At 48.9% G+C, this 6436-nt stretch overlaps 1 protein-coding gene across 2 annotated transcripts in view; it reads right to left on the bottom strand.

Annotated features, from left to right (window-relative positions):
• ZNF445 (zinc finger protein 445) overlaps window positions 1-4775 on the bottom strand; it is a 14798-nt gene extending 10023 nt beyond the window's left edge. Inside the window, exon 1 of one of the 2 annotated variants that reach the window (XM_030886942.2) lies at window positions 4730-4775. The gene's annotated coding sequence lies outside the window, so the exon portion shown is untranslated. Of the gene's footprint in view, window positions 1-4414; window positions 4501-4729 lie in introns of those variants that run through there. The other variant, XM_045295051.1, reaches the window with a different exon arrangement.
• Between the last annotated feature and the right edge of the window lie 1661 nt (window positions 4776-6436).

The following is a 6436-nucleotide window of genomic DNA, read 5'->3' on the forward strand; positions in this document are numbered from 1 at the left end:
CGTTCAGGACTGACTTTTCACAGGAGTAGAAAGCCCTGTCTTTCTCCCTTGAAACAGCTAGTGTTTTAAATCACAGCCCAACACAAAACCACTAGAAGGCACCAGCCAACCAGATTGAGGAACGTTAAAAAGTACAACTACCTGAGACAAGGAAAGGCCTAGGAACTGTCTTAGGCAACTAAAAAAACCCAAAACAAACCCAACAACCAAATAAGTACATAAAAATAAGAAGGCACTAAATACCATGAGGGACCCTACATGTACCCTGGATTAGACAAAGGGCCTGAGTAGAAGTGATGAAGTCTGATTAATGTTTTCAGTCTACAGTGTCATACCAATACAAACAGATCAAATTGGCGACTGTACTGCGGTTATGCAAAATGTCGAAGTTAGTTCTGGAACCAGAGGGACTAGATTAACCACCCCACCACCACCACCACCCCAAAAACAACTACTGGCCTAAGATAATCTTTAAACCTTAAACCAAAAATATTCCTTGGCATCTTCATGAAAATCAAACCAACAGTTTAACTTAACTATACTACCCAACTCCTCAGGCTGACAGATTAGGTTCCAAAGACCAGGTCGTTGTGTGAAAATCATTGTTTTGTAGAAAAACGGCGGATGGCTATATCCACTCCAGATCAGATAATGGAGACAACTCTATCATCACACAGCTGTTCGATTGCCTCCTATATAACTGCCAATGACATCAGTTCATAACTGCCAAACCACTCAGAAGCACAGCCCAGCCAAGCTGACACATCACCCTAACCATCAAAGCTAGTCTTACTCTTGCTGCACCAAGAATTGCCAAATGTATATCCTAAATGTGCAGAGTAGTAGAATATAGTTTGTGGGTTTTTTAAACTACTGTTGTGAATGTGAACTACTGGAAAACAAGTAAAAAGTTGCTGCAGTGCAAAAAGTCTGCCGAAGATGGCGCCAAAGGTGAAGAAGGAAGCTCCTGCCCCTCCCAAAACGGAAGCCAAAGCAAAGGCTTTAAAAGCCAAGGAGGCCCTGCTGAAAGGTATCCACAGCCACAAAAAAAGATCAGCACAGCCTGCACCTTCCCTTCCGGCGGCCCAAGACCCTGAGACTCAGAAGGCAGCCCAAATGCCCTCGGAAGAACGCCCCCCCGGAGAAACAAGCTGGACCATGATCGAAAATACAACACACTTGTGCTCACTGTGGATGTCAAAGCCAACAAACACCAGCTCAAACAGGCCGTGAAGCAGCTCTATGACATTGACATAGCCAAGGTCAACACCTCGATCAGGCCTGACAGCGAGAAGGCTTATGTTCAACTGGCTCCTGACTGTGACGCTTTAGATGTTGCCAACAAAATTGGAATCATCTAAACTGAGCCCAGCCGGCTAATGCTAAATATAAACTTTTTCAATTAAAAAAAAAAAAAGTCTGCCCGAGCTTCATGCTTCTTTTAAGACCTAGAGACATGGGATTAAGAGACATTGTGGCACTGTGGGCTAAGTGTTGGGCTGCTAACCACTAGGTTCATGGTTCAAACTCACCAGCTGCTCTGAGGAAGAGAGATAAGGTTATGTGCGCTCATAAAGATTTACAGTCTCAGTAACCCTATGTAGGGGTGCAGAGCCGTAATCAACTTTATGGCAAGGCATATGTTGAGTTTTGTATGGGATCAAACTAACAACTCAAACAATTAAGATAGGAACCTCAGGGGCATTGAGTTTATGTCAATGGGGAGGACACAACTTGGAAAAAGAAGGGAAGGATGGTTGCAGAATTTGAATGCAATCGATGTCAAGGAATCGCACATGTAGAAACCGTCTACTTGGCTTATGTCCTGCTGTGTATCTTCTCAAAAAATTTTTTGTTAAGTTAAAGTTAAAAATATAAGACATTAATGTTAGGTAACCTGGGTAAAAGGTAAAAAGGAACTCCCTATACTAATTTTGAAGCCCTCTATAAATCTGTATTTATTCAAAACAAAATCTTAAAATTAAGAATTCTGAAAATAAATAAAGAATTCTTTATATGTTTCCACTTTAGACATGAATAACTCATTTGGCCACCTGCTCTTAAAAATGAGGGTTGTAATCACTTTCGGTTCTTCCTATCTCCTAATTTGGAACCATTCGTCAAGCATGTCTAAGCACTCACGTCACAAGGTGACTGTGCCTTGGGGAGCTCCTGGGAGGACACACAGTGGAATGTGCTCATCCAGTGTGGGAGAGGGCAGCAGGTGTGAGGACGGCAGGTGTGAGAACGCAGGGAAGGGGGCTGGGGAGTCAAGGAAGGGGAAAAGAAGCTCGGAACTTCAGTCTTGTAAAGAATGTTATCATTTCCTGAGGGAAATGGGCACGCTCACAGGGCTTTCTGGTGGTTTCTAACACACACACACAATGAAAAAGGCAAAAGTCAGCAGGCTAAAAAATTCAGTAGGTTATGTTTTCATAATAGTCCCAAGCAGCTCTCTGTCCCCACTGAATACACATGCACTAACACTTAAAGTCGTATTGTAAGGAAAACCCTAATAGAGGGTTTTTAACCATCAGAAAAGAAAGCCTAATGCGCTGCCTCACCTCATGGACTTCCTCATTCCCTGGCCCTGCTCCCTCCTTTACTAATGACCACACTAGAAATCCCTGCCCTTCCACTTCGGACACCCTGCTCACTTGCTGGTGCAGGCAAAGTATAAAAGCTATGCTGGCCCCACATTAGGGCCCAGATCTTCCGGACGGCTAGTTCCTCTGGGTGGACGGCGCATGGATTTTTCTCCTTTCAAGAAGTTCTCCAGGGTGCTGGCTGGTCATCCCAAGCCACAGTTTTGCTGCTATAATACTGAGGCTTATCTTCAGAACAGCCCTGTTTTTGTGGTGTAGGGATACGAGCTAACCTCCCAGAATGACTGGCCTTCAGCTAAGCAGGCATTCCCAGTGTGTTGTCCAGCTGCTGAGCCACCTCTCCAGCACACAGGCTGGCCAACCACGGGCAGGCACACTGCGCCTACCACCACCCCCCCAACACCTTTAGCACAAAGCACACATGCTTGTGCACACAGCAGCAGTGATCTAAAGTGAGTTTCAGGTACAGAAGTTAGAGTGCAAACAGGCTGAATAACCCACTTCACTCAAAGTGGTCTAACTGGTTTGAAGACTAGCCCCTACAACTACTCTCCAACCCGGAAACCCCCCTTAGCGGATCCTTTCCTGTCCTGCCTGCTGCCACTGAATACAGTACTGCCTTGTTCCTACTCTGTAAGGCCCCCAATGCAAATAATGACTCTGGGATTGGCTCCAGGTCTGTCTTTTGGTCCCTGGAGCCTTGGTGGCATAGTGGGTTACACACTGGACTGCTAACGGTCAGCAGTTCAAATCCACAAACTGCTCTGTGGGAGAGAGATGAAATTTCTACCCCCATAAAGACTTGCATCTCGGAAATCCATAAGGGCAGTTCTACTTTGTCCTGTAAGGTCACTGCAAGTCGGAACCAACTCAATGGCAGTGCATCTGGCTTAGGCCCAAACATCTGGCTAACAGTAAGATGGGGTTTTAATTTTTTTAAACCAAAATTTGTCTGCCTTTCTTCAGCAGTATGACAGCATGTAACCACTAAGCACGCCTGTCCTTCGGTGTCTGAATAAACACACATGTATAGAATAGACAGTAGTTCTCTCAAAACTACTTAATCAAATCATTGCTACAGCCACTGGCTAACAGGCCCTTCTTTGCAAAAATTGCAAAACAAATATTATTGGGTTTTTTGTTTTCAGCTGCAGCAGTCTGAGACAGCACTGTGTTCTCTGCTGGCCCCCACTTTTAAGTTAGAAGGCCCCTCTCCGATTTTCTGAGCAGGGTGTAACTGAATGAGATTAGAGCTGTACCTTATGTTTTTAAAAACGGGCCTCTCACTTACTAGCTCTTTCATTTTGAAGGCAGTGACGATCACCCTCAGGAGACTTGGCAATAAATTGTCTTCACAAGCATCACGTGTTCAACACTAACAGACTACCAGAGAACTGTGTCCTCTGAGGGGTAAGCTGCCAGCAAAACGTTTTCACAGTACTTGTCAGTTATTGCTCGAATAGCGCCACAAAGCTGGCTGGCACCCATTTTAACCAGAATCTGAATAAGGCCATTCCACAGTGGACGACGATCAAGTTTTAGAAAGCAACAGGGCGATCCCGTTTCCTGATTAAAATGGGCATCCTCATGGGGACGGTTTGGTTCGTGGAGATAACACTTCTGAAAGTCAGACGTAAAACAGATACCACTTGGTTGGGTTTTTAAAAAACACTTTGTTACTGTTGCTGAAACACTGCAAAACATACACAACGTAACAGTGCACAAGGTACAATTTCGAGATGTTAATCACATTCTTCTACCACCTTCTTTTCAGAATCCAGCGGTTACTTTTACTTTTTAACACTTACCTGTTACCTCATTGTCCCCGACGATTGCGCCTGACGTGCACAATCGGGTCAAAAGATAAGACCACGGCCACACCAGATGCCCTCTACCGGGGCGCCCGGGAGGCTAAAAGAACTCATCATTCTCCAGCACGGGGCGAGGAGGGTCCCGCGTGGGGGCAGGATCCCGGGCCCGGCTTCCGGGCCGCGGCGAAGCCAGCCTCGAGGCCGACGCGCACCCGCCGCGGTCGGGACGCGCCGAGCGCCACGCCGCCTTCCCGGAGCCCGGTGCCGGCGGGGCAACTTCCCCACCCCGCCGATGCCCGACGCGCCGCTTACCGATCCTGCCAGCAGACAGAGGAGCCGTCTTCCGGCTGCGGCCATAGCCGCTAACCCCACGCCCCCCCCACCGCGGCCGGCGGTGCGCACGCGCGCCGCCGCCGCCGCCGCCGCCGCCGCGGCCTCTCTAGGAAGCTGGGAGGGCCCGAGTCTCTGGTCCTCCCACCCCGTGCGGCCGCCGACCCGCCGGGATGCGCATGCTCCCTCCCGCATCCCGCCTGTCCCGGGGGACGCCCGCCTTCCTCTCGGGCCTCCGTAGGGGGTCCCAGAACCCGGTGGGCCTGGGCCTGCTTCCCCACCTCCTCCCGCCCCGCCGTGTGGGCAGGACTGCGCATCCGCTAGGCTCCGTCCCCTTCCTCCTCCGGAGGCACAGGGCGAAAGAGGGAAACCAGGTCTAGCGGAGGGCTTTGGCGGGGAAGGAGCTGCTGTTGAGTCGGCCGCTCAGTCTCCTTCCAGGGAGTGTGTCTCCAGCGGCGCGATCAGTAATGACTTCACGCCCTTTGACATTTTCGAATGCTCGGTTTATTCACTTCAAACACATCAAACAATCTGACAATCTTAAATTAACTTGAGCCACTCGCTAGAAGGGTAACACAGACGAAGTCAGCATTCTATCACTGACTGGCTTTAGTCCGCTGGCATTGCCTTCATCGGTGACCCACCTGGGTAGCTTTGGAGAGAGCAGGAGCTGATGTCTCCTCCTTGCTTCCTAGCTCTCTGAGTGCCTTCTCTATCCCTGGCCTTTATAGGCGGTCTTGCTGGCTCTCTGACGTCCTTCTTATGTTCTGCCAGGTCTTATCAGGGTTCCCCAGATGTGTCTGGGGCTTCTAGGTGCCGCCCTGGTAGGTGGCTTACTTCTTTTCAGTGAGTCCGCATTTCTTACTGGGCTTTCAGTCTCTCAAAAATGGAGTCACTTATGTTCACAGGTGGTATGTAATTCAGCATCTTGCAATGAAGTTCCGCGTTTGTAAGGTAACGAGCTCTCATCAGAGTGGGACCAGCCGCAGCCAGAGCAAGGCTTTTTTCCCTGCCCCCAGTAGCAGCCTTGGTGGTCCCCTTTCCAACTATGTTGTTGTTGCCATCAAGTGTATTTCGGGTCATAGGGACGCTGCGTGACAGAGTAGCACTGCCCTGGTGGGCTGCGTTGGCTATAATTGTCAGGGACAGGAGTCCAGATGGGGCAGAGGTTGAAGTGCTGGGCTGCTAATCAGAAGGCTTGAGGTTGGAAGTCACAAATCACAGGGCAGTCGGCTTCTACAGATACTACAGCCTTGTTAGTCCGGGTAGACTAGAGAAACAAATTCATAGACACTCATGTGTGTAAGAAAGAGCTTTATATAAAAAGTAATTGTACATTAAGCATCCCAGCCCTGTCCAGATCAAGTCCATAAGTCCAATATTATCCCATCTGTCCGATACCAATCTATAAAGTCCTCTCCAGACTCACAAAACACATGTCACAGGCCAGTGGGTGGGAAGTCTTGTGGATCCGGTGGCATTGTAAGCATCTCAGCACTGACAGAGGCCTCCATGTGGCTTCTCCAGCTCTGAGGCTCTGGCTGCCATCAGCCTGTCTCCATCCAGGAATGTCTCTCAGGGACTGAGCCTGTGTCCTACCTCCAGCGAGCTATTAATCTCCTTAGCGCCTCCAAATGTGGTCATCAAGCTGCCACCTGATTGACAGGCTAAACTCCACCCCTTTACTCT

Source organism: Echinops telfairi, unplaced genomic scaffold, assembly GCF_000313985.2.
Source record: "Echinops telfairi isolate 266 unplaced genomic scaffold, ASM31398v2 ScPeMD7_4225;HRSCAF=4972, whole genome shotgun sequence".
NCBI lineage: Eukaryota > Metazoa > Chordata > Mammalia > Afrosoricida > Tenrecidae > Echinops > Echinops telfairi.